Source organism: Eschrichtius robustus, chromosome 10, assembly GCF_028021215.1.
Source record: "Eschrichtius robustus isolate mEscRob2 chromosome 10, mEscRob2.pri, whole genome shotgun sequence".
In the NCBI taxonomy this organism is placed as follows: Eukaryota; Metazoa; Chordata; class Mammalia; order Artiodactyla; family Eschrichtiidae; genus Eschrichtius; species Eschrichtius robustus.
Window position 1 is genome coordinate 30,235,720 of NC_090833.1, and position 20,515 is coordinate 30,256,234.

Here is a 20,515-nt window from a genome sequence, read left to right on the forward strand (position 1 = left end):
TTACAGTGATACTTGCATATATATAAGCACAGGTTAGCAAAGAACTCCATTTTTTTAAAAACCACAGAATCACTACATGCTTCCAAGCCTAAGATAACAATTGATACTGAGAACTGGAACAATTCTTCTAGAAACTAAGAACAGTTGGTCTGCTTTTCTGTATTTTCCCAGCATTTGCACATAAAAGGTCCCATAAGGACAGTCTGCTCACACTCAATATGGGGTTCCCCTACTGGACAGAGTTGTACATGAAGTCTCCTCAGAGATGTTTGGCCTTCCTTTAATCAGAGTTACCTTTGCCTCACCCACTGAGCATTCATGGAATGATGTAAAGCTAGGAAACAAGTTTGGCTTCCTTCCCACTCTCAGTATGAGACACAGGAGCTTAACCAGAAAAGAACATTGAGTTGCAGGTATCAATACTTTGAGTTTCCAAGGCATTTCTATGGTAAGAAATGATGAAGTAATGATATATAATTTCACTTTGATGTGAAACAGATACATGTACATTAATCTCATATTAGCCCATAATTAAATCCTTAATATTGTAGATAATGATTGTTTTATGTATAAGGAACAAAAAAGAATTCATTTTAAAGGGGTTTTAAGTTTTGTAATTTTATGATCATGAAAATAGCTTTTTTATGCAAACAGATTCTGAGCCATGGCATGGCCTGTAATGATATTTCATCTGTATTCAGTTGTTTAACCCTGTCACTGTTCCACAGTTTCTAGATGAGGGAAACCCTTGCATATTCCAAGCAGGTCTGCTCACTGACATGATATTAATGAATAGCGGCACCACATCAAGTTTGGAGGAGGACCAGCCACAAGGAAGTTATTTATGTCATTATTCCAGGCTGCAAACCAAGAAGCAATGGCTCTTTAACTGCCAGAGCCAAGAATTAGTAGAGCAAGGAATGTCTTATTCCTGACAAATCAATATAGTGAGGCTTTTCACTTCATTCCACTGGGTTAATTAAAACATTTGGATCCAAGGGGATCCATGGGACACGATGCATAACAAATTTTAGCCACCACCCACAACCATCTCTAAATAGCACTATAGCCAAGCATTTCCAGAAATTGCAGCCAAAAGGGACAAGGGAAACATAAAGCAGCATTCTTCATTAATTCATGCAGAGGAGTTCTATAGTGATGGCATATGTTTTGGTGGTATATTTTCTAATTGAAATGAAGTAGTACATAAAGTATCAATAGGAGCAAGCAACCTAAGGTTTTATCATATGCTCATAGAGAATTGTTTTAGGTGTTACAGTTTATGAGGTCCAAAATTTGACTTAATGGGTTAAATAAGTCTCTGTTGCTGTTGAATAGCACTGTAATTACCAAAAGTAATAATGCATGTAATCAAAAAATAAAATAATAGAGAAGCTTTTTTAATTAAAAGATCTTCTGCTCCATTCTAGTCATTTCAAATCACTCTCTTTAGATGGAAAAAACTACACTTATTACTTCATGTTTTCTATGTCCCACTATTTATTTTGATCTCCTTAAATCAGATATGTATACAGCTCTTTATGGAGTTACTGATTTTATAAATTTCTTATTGGATTCCTAGTGGGATAAATAAGAATTTAGCTTAATTATACTTCTCCCCACTTTCTTACCCTTCTTCTCTCTCATGTACTATATAGGCCCAGATATAAGATTGTTCACTAAACTCTGGTACGTATGTATGAGTCCTAAATTGTGCTATTATAGGCCATTTTGTTCAGAAGCTTTTTTGTGAGCAAGATAAAATATAGGAAAATACAATAAGACCTCAGTTGTCCAGAATGCTTAAGGAAGCTTGGTGGCATGAGTAAAAACAAAAGGCGAAGAAATATAAGAAAAAGTTAGTAACGCTCACTGTATACGACATCACAATAAATATTAGATGTCTTTATAAATCTGTCTTTGGAACTCATTTTGCAAGACAGTGCAAAAATCTTATTTTTGTTATGAAGAAAATATTTCTTTAGAATTACAGAATTTAAAAGAGATCATAATATTTATGTTATATCAATGGTACTTAGAACTTGGACTAACTTATCCAGTGACAAGATAATACATGAATTTAAAAGGTGCTACATTTCAAGTAATTTAGGTAGAATTGAGGATGATGGGCTCTGAAAACCTGTGACACATGATTTGAAAAGTGGTTCTAATGGTGACCAAGACAGTGAAGTAGAAGGTGCAAGTAAAGAGTTTAAATACCACTGGTGAACACAGATGCAAAAATCCTCAACAAAATACTAGCAAAGAGAATCCAACAGCACATTAAAAGGATCATACACCATGATCAAGTGAGGTTTATCCCAGGAATGCAAGCATTCTTCAATACACGCAAATAAATCAGTGATACACCATATTAACATATTGAAGGATAAAAATCATATGATCATCTCAATAGACGCAGAAAAAGCTTCTGACAAAATTCAACACCGATTTATGCTAAAAACCCTCCAGAAAGTAGGCATAGAGGGAACTTACCTCAACATAATAAAGGCCATATATGACAAACCCACAGCCAACATTGTTCTCAATGGTGAAAACCTGAAACCATTTCCTCTAAGATCAGGAATAAGACAAGGTTGTCCACTCTCACTGCTATTATTCAACATACTTTTGGAAGTTTTAGCCACAACAATCAGAGAAGAAAAAGAAATAAAAGGAATCCAAATCGGAAAAGAAGAAGTAAAGTTGTCACGGTTTACAGATGACAGGATACTATACATAGAGAATCCTAAAGATGCTACCAGAAAACTACTAGAGCTAATCAATGAATTGGGTAAAGTAGCAGGATACAAAATTAATGCACAGAAATCTCTTGCATTCCTATACACTAATGATGAAAAATCTGAAAGAGAAATTAAGGAAACATGCTCATTTACCATTGCAACAAAAAAATAAAATACCTAGGAATAAACCTACCTAAGGAGACAAAAGACCAGTATGCAGAAAACTATCAGACACTGATGAAAGAAATTAAAGATGATACAAATAGATGGAGAGATATACCATGTTCTTGGATTGGAAGAATCAACATTGTGAAAATAACTCCACTACCCAAAACAATCTACAGATTCAATGCAATCCCTATCAAACTACCAATGGCATATTTCACAGAACTAGAACAAAAAAATTTCACAATTTGTATGGAAACACAAAAGACCCCGAATAGCCAAAGCAATCTTGAGAAAGAAAAATGGAGCTGGAGGAATCAGGCTCCCAGACTTCAGACTATACTACAAAGCTACAGTAATCAAGACAGTATGGTACTGGCACAAAAACAGAAATATAGATCAATGGAACAAGACAGAAAACCCAGAGATAAACCCACGCACATATGGTCACCTTATTTTTGATAAAGGAGGCAAGAATATGCAATGGAGAAAAGACAGTCTCTTCAATAAGTGGTGCTGGGAAAACTGGACAGCTACATGTAAAAGAATGAAGTTAGAACACTCCCTAACACCATACACAAAAATAAACTCAAAATGGATTAAAGACCCAAATGTAAGACCAGACACTATAAAACTCTTAGAGGAAGACATAGGCAGAACACTCTATGACATAAATCACAGCAAGATCCTTTTTGACCCATCTCCTAAAAAAATGGAAATAAAAACAAAAATAAGCAAATGAGACCTAATGAAACTTAAAAACTTTTACACAGCAAAGGAAAACCTAAACAAGACAAAAAGACAACCCTCAGAATGGGAGAAAATATTTGCAAATGAAGCAACTGACAAAGGATTAATCTCCAAAATTTACAAGCAGCTCATACAGCTCAATATCAAAAAACAAACAAACCAATCCAAAAATGGGCAGAAGACCTAAATAGACATCTCTCCAAAGAAGATATACAGATTGCCAACAAACACAAGAAAGAACGCTCAACATCACTCATCATTAGAGAAATGCAAATCGAAACTACAATGAGGTATCACCTCACACCAGTCAGAACGGCCATCATCAAAAAATATACAAACAATAAATGCTGGAGAGGGTATGGAGAAAAGGGAACCCTCTCGCACTGTTGGTGGGAATGTAAATTGATAGAGCCACTATGGAGAACAGTATGGAGATGCCTTAAAAAACTAAAAATAGAACTACCATACGACTCAGCAATCCCACTACTGGGTATATACCCTGAGAAAACCATAATTCAAAAAGTGTCCTGTGCCACAATGTTCATTGCAGCTCTCTTTACAATAGCCAGGACACGGAAGCAACCTAAGTGTCCATCAACAGATGAATGGATAAAGAAGATGTGGCGCATATATACAAGGGAATATTACTCAGCCATAAAAAGAAATGAAATTGAGTTATTTGTAGTGAGGTGGATGGACCTAGAGTCTGTCATACAGAGTGAAGTAAGACAGAAAGAGAAAAACAAATACCATATGCTGACACATATATTATGGAATCTAAAAAAAAAAAAAAAAATGTTTCTGAAGAACCCAGGGGCAGGACAGGAATAAAGACACAGACATAGAGAATGGACTTGAGGACACAGGGAGGGGGAAGCGTAAGCTGAGACGAAGTGAGAGAGTGGCATGGACTTATATATACTACCAAATATAAAATAGCTAGTGGGAAGCAGCTGCATAGCACAGCTCGGTGCTTTGTGACCACCTAGAAGGGTGGGATAGGGAGGGTGGGAGGGAGACGCAAGAGGGAGGAGATATGGGGATATATGTATATGTATAGCTGATTCACTTTGTTATAAAGCAGAAAGTAACACACCATTGTAAAGCAATTATACTCCAATAAAGATGTTAAAAAATAAATAAATAAATAAAGTCAAGGGAGATTAAAAAAAAGAGTTTAAAATAAATTGTTTCATAAGATTTGAGTGTTGAAAAGTAAATCTGTATTTACATATTACTTACATAAATGCTTTTAAATATGTAATTAAATTAAATATTACCAGAAGTAGAATTTGACATATTTGCCTCTAAATTTACTTGTAGTAAATCTGGCCAAAAAATGTTTTTATTTTGAGAATTTCTCATTTTAAAAAATGGGGGCTTTCTATTTGGGTTCTCTCTTCCTCTCTCTCTCTCCATATATGTATCACAAATGTTACTCCCTCTATTGGTTACTTGTTTGATATATTTATATATTTACAGTATATATTTAAACAATGTATTAATTAGCCTATATTATTATTCTCAAATACATGGTGCCTCTTCCTGAAGAAGGATCAAACCCCCAGTCTTGTTAAAATCATGTATGTGAGAACAATGTGTCACTTCTGGAAATAAATTTTAGAGCTAGTCTGTTAAGTCATGCTCTCTTTTTTCCATTTCCAGAACCACCAGCCTGATCCAGACAGAGGCTTCTTCAACAGGCTGGATGCCAGAGGGGAGGAAACCTTTGTTTGTGTAAGCTGGTCAGGGTTTAATGATATAGAAAGACTTTTTTTTTCCTACAGTATAACACAGTTCACCTGACTGATACATATGCTAACCTTCATTTCATGAGACAAAGACTGCAGACAGTGTCTGAGGCCTTTCCACAAAGATATGATAGCCTTTACTGTTCTCTACCTCTCGTCATTGTATTTCATCTTGCAATTTAGGCTAGCCGTAAATTATTTTCCATTGTTAAGATTGGAAACATATTCATTCCTGGGTAACCATCTGTAGTAGGCTGAATAATGGCCCCTGTAAATACTAGGTCCTAATCCCTGGATCCTGTAAATGTTACTTTATTGGGGGGAAAATCTTTGCAACTGTGATTAAGTTAAGGATTTTGAGATGGGAAAATTATCTTGAATTATCTGGTGGACCCTAAATACACTCACAAGTATCACTGTAAGAGCGAGTCAGAGGGAGAGTAGACTGACATAGAGGAGATAACAAAGAAAGATTTGAAGATGCTGGTCTTGAAGGCTAGAGTATGTAGTTACAAACCAAGGAATGCTTGTGGCCTCCAAAAGCTGGTAAAAGTAGGAAATGGCTTCTCTCCTAGAGTTCCAGAATAGTGTGGCTTTGCTGAGACCTTGATTTCAGCACAGTGAAACAGTATAATCATTAAAAGTGGAGCTCTACATAAAAAAATAGGTTTGATTTTGATTCCTGGCTCTACATTTTATTAACTACATGATGCACCACAAGTTACATAACATTTCTGAATTTCCTCATATGGGTAATGGGAATAATAATAGCATCTCCCTCATAGGTTTGTTGTGAGAATTAAGTAAGAGTCTCTATAAAACTTTGAGATATTTGGGTTGATTGCTATGCCATTTATCAAAATGGATAAAACTGGAAAGATAACTTGCATGGGGCAGTAAAGGTAGTAATTGAAGATCAAGTGTCCTGTTTTGTAAAATGAATATTTAATATGTCTCTTGGAGAGCCAGCTGATAATATGAAGTGAGAAGGTTGATGTACAGACCTAGAGTTCAGAGAGCATTTAAACTGGAAGATGAAAAGGGATTGGCATCATCAGCATGCAGGTGGTATTAGAAAGCATGAGACTAAATGAGATTATCCAGGAAGAAAGTTTAGTTAAAGAAGATAAATGCTCTCAGGATCGGTGGCTGGAGTTCTTCAGTGTTTAAGGTTGAAGAGGAAAAGTTGTCATCTGAGACAACTTTAAAGTGGCAACAAGAGAAATAAAGGGAACAATGAAAAAATACTGCGGAAACTGCTTCAATCAGAATTCAGTTGCGAATAACAGAAATCTATCAGTTTCAAGCAGAATGGGATTAAATACAGGATATTAGATGCTTACAAATTTGATTGTTGGGCTGGTCTTACAAAAATTACTCCCAGAACAAGGTAACTGAGGTTTCCTATCAAGGGAAGAGTTTCACGTCATAAGCAGAAATCTGGTGAAACACACAGGCATCGTCTCCACTTCTGGCTCCCCGTTCCTACTCTCTTATTAGCCGCAATCTGGAGATAAAAAACCACACCCAGATATAGTCATGTTGCACAAACAGAAAGAGTGCTTCTTGCTCTATGCTCTGCTCCCTCCATCAGTTTCAAATTCCGGATTCACTAGTGCATTTCATTGGCAGTACATAAATCCTTACATCTGTGTATTATATATATGGAAGTTTGGGAAATACAATTTTTAGCTACTGTAGTACAGGAAGGTAATATGGAAGAATGTTGGTATAGATATTAAATGAGTCAATTTACCATATGTATCGAAAGAGATTCAACAGAGAGAGTTATTTCAAGGAGAGATGAGTAGCCAGTTGTGTGGGATGCTACTGATAAGGCAAGTAGATAAAAACAGAAATGATAATTGAATTTGGCATCATTGGAGGTTCTTGGTGATCTCAACAATAGCAGAGGAGGGTGAAAACTTTAGGGATGTAAAATAGATAGCTAGTGGGAAGCAGCCGCATAGCACAGGGAGATTAGCTTGGTGCTTTGTGACCACCTAGAGGGGTGGGAGGGAGAGGCAAGAGGGAGGAGATATGGGGATATATGTATATGTATAGCTGATTCACTTTGTTATACAGCAAAAACTATCATGCCATTGTAAAGCAGTTATACTCCAATAAAGATGTTTAAAAAAATAAAATTAAAATTAAAAAAAAATTTAGGGAGATGGAACAGGTTGAAGAGTGAATAAGAAGTGAGGAAAATGAGATAAGAATGGTCATAACTTATTCTCAGGGTATTTTTTGTGAAAAGAAGTAGAGAAATGGAACAATGGTTGGAGGTGGATGGAAGGATCAATGAAAAAAAAATGGTTTTTTGTTGGTTTTAAATAAGGTATGTTGGTAAACTGATGGGAATAATTCAGTAGGGATGAAGAAATGATGTTTCAAAAGAAATAATCCTTAAGATGATAACAACCAAATTAGGGCTTTACCAAATAGGGAAAATGAAGGGAGACAGGAAAAAGTCAGTCCAGGGTGCTTGCAAGAAACTGGTTGTAATAATGGAACGTGAGCCAAATTGGATAAAAAGGAAAATAAAGACAGAAGATGAAGGATGAATAGTAGAAAAGGTCGGTGGCACAATGACTTGGAGGTATAAATCAGGGCAAAACATCTTGGAGTAGACCAGCTAAAGTCAAGTGTAAATGGAAGTGGTCAGAATGATATGCTTATGGCTGTAGGGTGTAATCATAGAAATGAGCGGTAGAAGAGAGTTCAAGAAGAACTTTGTTGGAAGTGAGGAGGTGGAGAATCAGGAGTGAAGGATCAGTCATCATGGCTTAATCACTGATAAAAGCCATAGCATGAATGGAGGATAAAAGGCTGCGCCACGGGGAAAAATACAAAAAACAAAAGTGTCTTTAGTGAGTGAGGCAAGGTGGCTTAGAGGTCTAGATATGCAGTGAGACTAGTCTAGTAAAATGATATGGCATGAAGAAGCTGCAATTTTGAAGAAGGAAAGAGACAATACATATAAGATGTATTTAGCTTTTTAGTGAGGACTAATGATCATCTATGTAAATTACCACTTCTGAACACACATACACACACACAGACAACATGAAAGTATTGCATTGCTAAGTAAGAAATCTCATTTCACAGCATAAGTATAGGAAGATTTTAGAGCAAGCAAAATTTGAGCTATTATACATTACTTTCAATAATCCTAACAAAGATAATCAAAGACTTTTTTTTAATCCTGCATGTTTGTTGACATGCCGTCTCTCCTACAGTGAATTCCTTGATGATATTGACTGTTTCACTCATCTCTATGTTCCCAGCAACTGGCAAAATGTCAGGCATACTAAACCAATATTTGTTGAATCCAAAGTTCTAAATACCTCAATTACGCAAAGCGAGTCTTCTCAAATTAATGACTGATGTATTGGGAATTTGAGAGTCTAAATTAGCCATTGCACAGCAAGTGGAAAATGTATTATGTTATAGTGAATCATAAGAAATTTGAATAGCATTTTCACTTATCAAGCACTGTACTCTTTGTATTTCAATGTCTAACATATTTCCAATTTGGTAAAATAAATGTGATTTGAAAATGTGATATATTCTTTTTGTGCCTGCTATAGAAAATAATTATTATGCATATTTTCAAGAAAATCAAAAGATAGGACCCCGCCTGACCCTGGAAATTTGTTCAGATAATCTGTGTTCATGGTTCATTAGTGATATGCTCTACTAAGCTGGTGAATAAATAATCATTTTCATTCCCTTTCACTGCTTCTCCTGATTATGGAGGCCATTAGCAGATAAGAATGACATTAATGCACATTTTGTATAATAAAGATTCCATGAACCTAAGAATCTTATTTTCACTGTCAAGGGCCGATAACCACAATAGGGAAATGATGAATAAGAGATAAAAAGCCAGAAATAGCAAAATGCAATACAATTTTAAGTTAAGTGCAACCAGAAATGTGATTTAAAAATGCAATTATATGCTAGCAGAAGGAGACTGCTGATAATTAAATATAAATGTATAATATGCATATTATATATGTATAACAACTATACATAATACAGATGAATTTGGTAGACATATGTATGTATAGTTATGCGTGTATACATATATACATTATAAATACTATTAAGCTACATTTAAGTGTGATTACATGAAGAACAAAATGATGTACTTAAATCCTTGCCTGACAGATTTATGGATTTCTTTTACCTTTAGATAGAGCTCAAGTTACTTGGCACAGAGAAATATAGAGCAGACCATTTTAACTCTTGCGCAGATATGCACATACGATTTAATAATGGCACAGGCAGCACTGTGCTAATGAAAAGTACCTCCCAGATTCTTGTCTAATGTCTCTGTATCCTTCTTATATTGGTAGAAATAATTTGTGAAGACACTGATTTATCCCAAAATAAATGATCACTCCAGTTGTTAATGGCTTTTTTTAGTAAATACAATTAGGAATATCTACTACTCTTGTAAGAGTGAGAGAGATTTCAACTAAAATGCTCATGCTGCAGAGGGGGAAATCTTATTGACATGATGAGTGACATATTTTTAGGCATAATGCACAGGAAAAATATCTTTGAAAAATGTTTTATTTCATATGATATTCAGTCACCTATGTGATTACTTTGGTAAGATTAATAAAATAGACTGTGGGTCCCATGTTCTTGTGATCATTATCACCAATGAGAAGTATGCTCAGAAGTTTTATTTAGGAAAAGAGGATTTGAAAAAATGGCTTACGAGTCCAGTGACGTGCATTAACCCTTCACAAGGAAACATATTCTTAATACTGCAGTACCTTTAAAAGACTGGAATAGGGCTTCCCTGGTGGCGCAGTGGTTGAGAATCTGCCTGCCAATGCAGGAGACACGGGTTCGAGCCCTGGTCTGGGAAGATCCCACATGCCACGGAGCAACTAGGCCCGTGAGCCACAACTAGTGAGCCTGTGCGTCTGGAGCCTGTGCTCCGCAACAAGAGAGGCTGCGATAGTGAGAGGCCCGCGCACTGCGATGAAGAGTGGCCCCCGCTCGCCACAACTGGAGAAAGCCCTCGCACAGAAACGAAGACCCAACGCAGCCAAAAATAAATTAATTAATTAATTAAATTAAAAAAAAAAAATTGGTCTTTATCTTAAAAAAAAAAAGACTGGAATAATTTCCTGCTCTAAACAATGAATCAAAACTAGATAAGCTTAGTTTAGTATATAGGAGGGGCCCCAGTTGTTCATCAGGCTGAGGTAATAAAAGAATAAAAAATTGTGATTCATATGTGTTGGATCTTGTTTTAGTGAAGAGCTTTTCAGGGAAAATAAAATGACACTTAGCCTTCCCAAAGGAAGTACAAAGAGACAACTGATTTTTTTAATCACTCATGAAGATGCAAATGACAATAAGAAGGAATACTTGAAATAAGTTCAAAGTGATTCCTTTTCTCCCAAGGGAAGTAAAGAACTAAATCAATATTAACATAATCTACATTATACTGCCAACTAAATTTTATAGCAAAGTATGTCAAGATATTTGTATTACTTTTAAATTTTAAAATATTTTAATTACAGAAAAAATAGTACACTAGATACTATTATACTAGCTAAAATAAAGGTTAATGTCATACAAAATTTGCTTCGACCTTTTTGTTGAAAGAAATAACACATTACACATATTGCTAAGCCTCCTCACTCCATTATGTTTCTTGAATGTCCTCCCTCCCCTATTCTACAGATGATGAATATCCTCCTCATGCATATTTTATAATATTATCATATATGTAAGTATATATATATGTATTAACACATATATAACTGCTTAAGAAGGTACCATTGTATGGTTTGAAAATATAGTTTAAATGTAATCATACTGTAATCATCCTTACACAACTTAGTATCCATGTTTATAACTCAGATCCATGTTAATACCCCAATTAGTGGGCATGTACATTGTCCTGATTTCCACCATTTAAATACTGCATTGAAAATCCCTTACATGCCTTTTTTACATGTACAAGTGAGTTTTCTAGGATATACCCAGTTTAATGAGCAGTCTCCACTCAGATGTATATAAACAAGAAATAGTTTTAATTTTCTGCAGTTACTGCTTTCACCCATGTTCTGCTGAATCTCCCTTTCCAGTTCCTTAATTATATCTTGCATGAGTTTCATAAATTCTCACTTTAAAGATAAATTCTGCTTTAAAGCATTAACCACAACCTCCATTTAAATCTCATCTCCTCTCTTCCTTCACCCCAGTTTAGAGCTGGGATACTGACTGTAGGAGTAGAGGATCTAGGTGGCAATGTCTGGCTATAAGATACTTAACTCTAAATCCTTCTTTTCTAGAGATTTGAGGTGAGGAAGAGGGAGAAGTAAAGTCAAAGGGTTTTTGTTTTTACTTAACAGCCCTCTTTGTGGTGGTGGTTGTTCATTCTTTCTTTGTTGCTTATTGCTGCTTCTCTGGATAACAATGAGTAGCTGGCAAACCTCTGTGTGGCAGCCTTACAAATACTGGATCTTTTATGGAGGGCTTGATGGACATGTGTCCTTCAGGCAAACACTGCAATTTCTTGACCTGTAGAATCTAGATCAAACCCAAATCTTTCACCCGTCTTACCTAAAGCCAGAGCCAATAAACAACACTATGGGAATCCTCTTACTCCTCAGGGCAGAAAACTTTTACATGGAATACTGCCTAGATAGTTCATGTTCTTTTAACCCACAAGAAACATATGTTCATTGCCACACAGAACATGGGAATGTAGTGGGCTTCACTCTCATCCTCTCTTTCTGCTCTATGGTCAATTACATTAATATAGTAATCTAGTGTTAAACCATCTTTGCATTTCTGTAATGAGCTCTACTGTCATGATGGAGTCTTTGTACATTTACAGATTATGTGCATTAATATTTATTTATTCATAAATTAATTTTCTTATGCTGTTCCTATCTAATTTGATGTCAAATTTATATTGGACTTCTACAAATAAAATATTGCCTATAAAACAATGCAGGTGATATTTTTTTAATCACATATTACTTGGGAGTCTATATAAAAATAAAATTTATGCAATTTATTGGATTGTAATAGACTTTTTAAGGTTTTCCACTTTGTCTTGAATTAATTTGATAAAATTTATTTCATCTAAATTTTAAATTCATTGTCATGAAGTTATTTAAAACATAACTATGGTCTCTTTTTATCTGTAAAGGCTCCCTTTTCATTATTTATATTTTCTGTCTTTATCACCTTGTTTTCCTGTTCAATATTTCTAGAAGTTTATCTAGTCTTAGTCTTTTTTATACTCCATATTGTTTCTTAACTTTCACTTTAATATATTCTTCTATTTATTATTTCTTTCTACTTTCTTTGATTTTATTATTTACTTCTCTTTCTACTTTCTTGAGTTGGACACTTAGCTCATTTACTTTTAATCTTCTTGCTAATATACTCTTTCAGGCCTGTCCATCTCCTTTTAGTCTCTACTTGAGAAAGATACCACAAATTTTTAGTATTATTGCTATTGCCTTTCAGTTCTAAATATTTTTTATTTTATATTTCTATATTTTGTCCCACAAATATGTGTTAAAGTATTTGATTAATTAGTTTTAATCTTTTCTCTTTAAAGTAAATGTATGATTTGCCTTGCTGCAAACTAGCCTTATTTATGCCTTATTTTGTAAGGAAATGTCAAAAAGAAAAAAAAAAAAAAGACCATCTTTCAATATCTGAAACAAAGAAGAGCTAAATTGATTGCTTGCTAAACAAGAGAGAGTTGTAATTTCAAAACAAGTCTCTCCAAATAATGCAAGTACTGATCCTATATAGGGATGGAAGTAGCAAGGTTAGAGATTAGCATATTTAAAGAAGCAAAAAAATGGGAATTCCCTGGCAGTGCAATGGTTAGGACTCCATGCTTTCACTGCCGAGGGTGCAGGTTCAATCCCTGGTCGGGGAACTAAGATTCCACAAGCCATGCAGTGTGGCCAGAAAAATAAAGAAAGAAGCAAAAGTCTCCTAAAACTAGGGTGACTTTCAGCTTTGGAAACGTTGTTACTGTAGTGATTTTGATGCTGATTGGCTTCCAAAGGCATGGGATCTGTGTATGATTGAGATGGGTCCAAAACTACTTCTTGTGGTTACTTATTCACGGCCTGGGACTATGTCCAAGGAATTTCTTCCTGTTGGAGATAGAGCTTTTTATAGTGAGGAGCACTAGCTGTGGTCTGTCCATATTAGATTAAAGAATCTTGATAACAGTCATAAGTCATGTTGACCTATTTTAAGGTTTATCTAAAATAATACTTGAAGGTATTCTGGACTTTGAGAATTGTAAAGATAAGCGAAGTGGTTGGATAAGACTCCCTGTCAGCTTCTTAGGAATAAACTAGATGCAGTTTGCTAAATGGTTAGGACATGGAAATAGGCAGAGCAACAGTTGATATATTTATACATTGGCCGAATTGTAGATATAGTAATAGATACCTAATTAACACTTATGTATAGATGTATTTAACTTGTGACTCTTCCTTTCTAAAGATTAGTAGAGACACTCTGAAACAGCTACAGGGAATGAGCTTATACTGACTTGGTCCTAGGAAGATTTTATTTTCCCTCCTAGTTTGCCAGTTAGTGGTGTCTCTTTCCCAAGTCAGTCTGTTTCAACAAGATGACTTTCATGTGTCAAGGATAATTTACCAATTTGGCAGATTTTCAATTTCTCTGAAATTGCTCAATAGTTGGAATTCAAATGCTGTCTATGTTACTTTTGGTAATAGCTACTGTCTTCGTGCACTTACAAGCAACCAATATGCCCTATTCCCCTCACATGCAATGCCCAGGGGTTTTCTGGGCTCTGCTCTGCCTGTGGAGGGCAAGGTGATAGAAGAATTTTTCAGAAAACTGGAAGAATTGGGTGATCAATGACTCTTTTAATATTTCCTCCAATTAAACAAACTTGGAAAAGTAAAAAGACAAATCCGTTTGTATGGAAGAACATGATTCAGATTTATAAGTCATTCCTTAAGGTGTCAGAATGATGGGCTTGATACTGGGAGCAGGATTTCTCTCAAGCAATGTAGGAATGATACAGTTAATTCACAAGTGACAGGTTATATGACAAAAATCACTCTACAAATTTTTAATCAGTTTACAATTAGCAGTTTATAAGGGTACCTATTCTGCTGCACCTTTGCAAACACTAGAAATTATATTTATCTCTTTAATTTGTATATAAATATGATATGCATATCTATATATATGTACATACATATATACGTATATCTTGTTAATTTGAGTATCACAATGACTTGATGAAATGAGATATATGGTTGGAAAACAGAATAGAAAGTTAATGCCTATTCAGAGAATGGAGTTCTTAGGAGTGAGGCAGAGTGCCACTGAATATCAAGAAGCTATAAAATATGATACTCAGTGCCACTGAATATCAAGAGGTTTATGTGGAAATTAATAACCCTGGATCACATACACCATGAAGAGGATATGACTGAAGCTGAAAGAGCAGCAAAAGGAACGTAACTTAAAGAGCGTCCTTCAGAAAATCTGGCAAAATGGAAAAGTGTATGATACAGTCTTCATATCAATTATGAAACTTATATAGTGTGAGGAAATTTGTCAAAATTCTAAATATTTGAACATTTTTTTCTACTTAATACTATCTTATAATTCCTTCACTTATGCTACTTACAATTTAATCTCCTGAAAAAAAAATAAGAAGCTAAATAAACAAACAAGAAAAATTCTACTTAAGATTCAGTTTGGAGCAAAAAATAATTCTATTACTAAAATATAAGTAAATGAAGCCTTTGGAGAACATGAATATTTAATTTCGAACTTCGGGTAAGAAAGGCTAGAGATAGTCATACATATATCTGAGACTGAAAAAAAAGTGCTAAATATTCTAACAAAAATAATGTTTTCATGAGGTTGTACAGATCTCACTGTTCCATCAGAAATTATTCTGAATTTTCATAGAGTAATTACTAGACATATTGAGACTTTTTAAAACAATGTTTTACAAACAAATTCTCTTTTGTTACCATTAAATGATGTAAATGAACATAGTAAAACATTTAAAAAGTGCAAAAATGAGTCACTTTTTTTCAAACAAAAAATCTCTGTGCTTTTCAAGACTGTCAGACCCATCTCTAGGGGTACCCATTAAACAAGAGTTTCTTGTGCTTTCTTATGGAAGATGTGCAAGGGTATCTATATATTCATATATCTATAGCTCTTTATCTTTGCATGTAAATAAATATTTTTTTCTTTAATTATGTTGTTATGAGTAAAAGCTCACTAAATGCATTGTTCAGTAACTATTAGGAGTCAGTATTACTGACTCAGGGCAATACATTCGGCTTGGGTGGAAATTCAAATTCTGCCACTTGCTAGCTATTTGACTGTGGGAAGATTATGTAATTTCTCTGTGCTTCAGTTTCCATATTTATAATAAATGTGGATGATGATAATAATATTATTTACTTCATAGAGGTGTTGTGAAGATAAAACATGTAAGTTTGTATGAAACACTTAAGATAGTGCCACGTAAGAAACACTCAATAAAAATTAGCAACCATTATTGTATTGTCCTACCTAATATCCATATTTTTCCTTTCTCCTCTTTTTCTGGGATGTGTTTTTCAGATGAAAAACCTGAAAACCTAAAATCTAGTACGTGTGAAAAGACAATGTATACCTTTCTAGATGCTCTAGTAACTTGTGGATAATCTCATGCAATGACCATTGAAAGTCAGATATCCTGAGGGGAAAAACACCCAGAATTTGAATCAGAAGACCAGGTGAAAGTTTTTAATTTCCCCTGCTTATTTGGGTGTCTCTTGCCAAGCTTTTTGAGCTTATCTCCTCAATTATAAAATAAAATATAAAGGAGAAGAAAAACAAGTTTTATTGCAAAGGATGATATTGATAAATAAACACTATAAGTTTTATAGGTAATAGTTGTTAACACTACTCATAATTTTGAAGAATAAGAGAAATGCCAAAATTATAGCTATCAAAAGTCATACTGATTTTTTTTTTTTAAAGCAGAGGGAAGTGAGATTAATGTAATATGATCCTTGTGTATGTATAAAACACATCTCCAAATGAAAGGTAATGGAGGCTTTAGAAAGAGACATTGTGATAATTGGGAGCCAGCATGAATTCACTGAAACACATCATAGCAGAGCAGCCTCCTTTCCTTTTTTTTTCAAGAACACCAGAACAATAAACCAGGTAATATGGTGAATGTAGAATATCTGAAATTCAGGAAGTCATTTGAAAAAAACTCTCAGAACACTCTTGTAGACAAACTGAAAAACTTAACTTGTTTACTCAGGTGGGTCCAGGATCATAAGCACAAAAGTCACTTGATAATCAATGGAGCAAATTAATGATTTCTACAGAGCATTACTTTTATCCCTTGCTACCAAAAGCTGTATCTGTTACTTATTTGAAAATAGAGAACACTACCTACCAAATGGGGAGCTAGTATGAAAGCTTAAATGTATAGGAGGCAACTTCCTTGAAAAATACAATGAGGAGACACAAGGATTCTCACATTCAGAACAGAAAATGTGTTACAAATTAATACAGAAGACCAAGTTGGTAAAGAGGAAGTTTTTGGTCACCACAAAAATAAAACATGGAGAGATACAAGTTAGCTGCTACAAGAGTGAAAAAGACAGGGATGTTAAATGGCAAGAGAAGATATTATGAGTAAACCATGTCACATCATTGTCCAAAATGCCAACAGACTCTCAGACTACACTGCCATAAACTTGTAGTATTGACACTGAGGGAAGTCATAGTTCCTTTCAACCTCAAGGTGCTATATTCATGCATGAACTTTTTTTTTTTTTTTGCCCAGAGCAAGGGATTGCATTTTCAGATAGACTTTTATAATCCAGAGAATATTCAGACAGAAAAGGGCAGAGTAGTGGAAACCTTAAAAGCACCTGTGAGAATTACTTAAATGAGCTGGAAATTTTTAAGGTAAAAAAGTGAGAGAGAAATATTTATATATCAGGAGAGCTACAGGGTTAAAACAAGAGTGTTAGACATAGTCTATGTAATATTATAGTGGGAAATAAGAGGTTATGTGTAGAGTTTACAAGGTGTTTGACCAAAACACATCACCAAAAATAAAATGAAAAACTCTCGCAATAGTTAGGATCATACAGACCTGGAAAGAGCTACCTTTGACTGGTGAGATATTTTTGTCACTGGAGTTGTTCACAGAGAGGTAGGACAGTCACTTACAGAAGTAAACCTCATAAGGGCTTGAACCCTCTTTTGTTTAAGATTGTATAATTGTCTATCAACTTCTTTCTTCTTCCTTTGTGTAGATTTTGTTTTCATTTGTCTCCCTTTTGCCATTGGCTATACTGTTATAGGCTGATTTGAAACATATCACACTAGTCTCATCTTTCATGTTTCTTTTCCCTCAGCTCTTTTCTATTACTCTCCATTAAGTCTTCATAAGGATTTATGTATTTGGCTTAACTTTGGTGCCTACAGGCATATGCTTGTATCCTTCACCAATCTGTTGTTTTATTGCTAATAAGCCACATTTTTAAAATGCCAGACTCAACATTCTTTTATGCCATTTTATAACATTTTCAGTAGTTATTCTGAAAACCATTCAATAGCTTATTTTTTAAGTTAAATTTTACAATATGAATATATGTCCTGGTGAACCAGACAAAAAGAATCTCTGATATATCACTGAGTTGATGTGAGTCTATATTTCTCTGGACTTCATTTATTTGATAACCCATTATTTGATTAAGATGAAAGAGTAGAAATTTCCACAACAGTGTGCATGCTAATGTAAAATTCCTACATATGTTTATAAACTATATTTTTCTAATTATGAAATTATACTTATTATAGAAAATTTGAAAATTCAAAAAGTATGAGGATAAAAATTAGATTACTTATAATCTCACCACTAAGAGACAAATCTGTTTAATATTTTATTTTCTGCCTACCTTTTTCTATGTCTATTTTAACTTAATTATACACACACACACACATGCACAAATGGCTTTCTACATAGTTCTCTCATCGTTACATGCATATAATCTATCCTATGCTTTACAACGTTCGTAGACATCATTTAATGAGTGCAACTTATCTTATATCCATGTGTCATTTCTGCATTTAGATTATTTCTATTTTTTATTATTAGAAATAGTACGTCTATGAATAAATTATTGCATAACACATTATATATATTTAGAATTATTTCTGAACCAGAGTAGGCAGACTTCAAAGGAATTCATGGGCACTCCTCTTAAAGTTAAGAAGGGTTGAACTGGAATGCTGAAAAACTAGAAATAATCTTCAATTTAGAATCAAAATATCTGGACTCAAAAATTCAGTATTTTAATCAATGAAAGTTGGACAATATTTACTCTCATATAATTGTTGTAATAACCAAATGAGGTAGTATTTGTGAAAGTACATTGTAAAACATAAATATGCATAACAGTCCTTTTAATGACCAATGAAAGCTTAGAAAAAATCATTTATTTGAAGACAAATTTGTGCTATGAGATTATACAGTTTTGTGCTTCATGTGTGAAATTTAATGCTGCGAAATGTGTGAATTTGTTTTCCTAGAAAGGGTGAAATTCATGCTTATATAAGATATTGATCTTCAGAGACCTATTCACGAGTTTATCAGCTCTCTTTGCTATCTACTTGTCAAATAATTATAAAAACTCTAATTGGACAATATCCAATTTACAATACAATTATGAAGCTAACCTAATTAATATTTTGAAATTAAACTGGACTGTACAAGAGGGGATATGCAAGGATAATTTTAAATGACAATCAGGAGACTCCTCAGGCTCTCTCAGATAAAGGCTCTCTCTTCAACAGGTAAACTTTAGCCCCACTCATTCCCTAATCCTCATGTAAACTAAGTTTATAAGTAGTCTCAGATCAGCAGCTTCCCTCTTACTCCTACTATATGCCCAATTCAGTAGATGTCATAGCACAAATGGTTGACTTTTAGATTAGACTCATAAGAACAGGGGATCTTACCCAGTACTAAGCTTTACTAATTACTTCAAGTATAATCATGAGGTACAGGCAAAGCAGAGAGAGACGCAATGTTGCCAGTGCTACAGTCCTGGTCCTTTCTTGCCACATTACACTGCTTTCTGTTTTCTAAGTGATGTATGAAGCCATATCCCTTACATGAAAGGGAGTTATTTTGGTCTTGAAACATCTCCCTTTTATTCTCCAATAGTTGGGAGAACTGTGTGACATACTCCAGGAAGCTATATCCTGTAAATCCAGAGATTCCAGGACTATATAGCATAAGCAAACCTAGATAGACCAAGCACATCTTGCTAAAAGCATTTCACAGATGCACACTCTCCCACTAGCAAATAACATTAATGTACCTGTCAAGAGGCCTATCCATACCATGTTTTCAAGGAGATTTGGCCACCCACCTAGTTTTTGTTTGTGATTTTTTTGTTGGTTTATTTTGTTTTGGTTTTTCCCATGTACACTCTCCTAATGGGAGAGAATGGATTGCAGTCCTGCTGTTAACTCTTTCCTGCCCACTAAAGCTCAGCTTTGAATTAATACTACCTTAATAAATATTTATAGACTACCTACTCTGCAACAGAAATTATATTAGATGATTGTGATATAAGGGTAAACAAGGTGAGGAAGATCTTTCCTTTTGAGGAGCTTACATTCTAAGGAGAAGAAACTAGTAATAAGGACATAAACTAGAGGAGATCATTGCAAATTGTGATAGATGCTACGAATAAAATGAAATAGCAATGATATTAGAGAAGTAGGGTGGGATCAGGGTAATTTTGACTGGGAAGTCAATAAAAGTCTCATTAAGGAGTTGTTTTTGTGCTCAAACTTTGGTTTCCCAATATCAAATCAAGTATCTCACATATAAATTGGGGCCCTGCCTTCAAAGATGATATAGCCTGGGGGGTTCCCTAAAGAAAGCCTGATTCAACCTACCATAATCCCTGCCACTGATTGTGATCCTATTTCCAATATTCTGATTGCAAAGAATCATTATGCGGCTAGTCCAATTTAATTCAAGAATTGCCTAAT

At 34.5% G+C, this 20,515-nt stretch overlaps 1 long non-coding RNA gene across 2 annotated transcripts in view; it reads left to right on the top strand.

Annotated features, from left to right (window-relative positions):
• Positions 1 to 16,213, top strand: part of LOC137770390 (uncharacterized) — a 228,334-nt gene extending 212,121 nt beyond the window's left edge. For both annotated transcript variants that reach the window (XR_011075174.1, XR_011075173.1), the window contains exons 2-3: positions 5,325 to 5,396; positions 16,058 to 16,213. This is a non-coding gene — a long non-coding RNA (uncharacterized lncRNA). The remainder of the gene's footprint in view (positions 1 to 5,324; positions 5,397 to 16,057) is intronic.
• Positions 16,214 to 20,515: the final 4,302 nt, after the last annotated feature.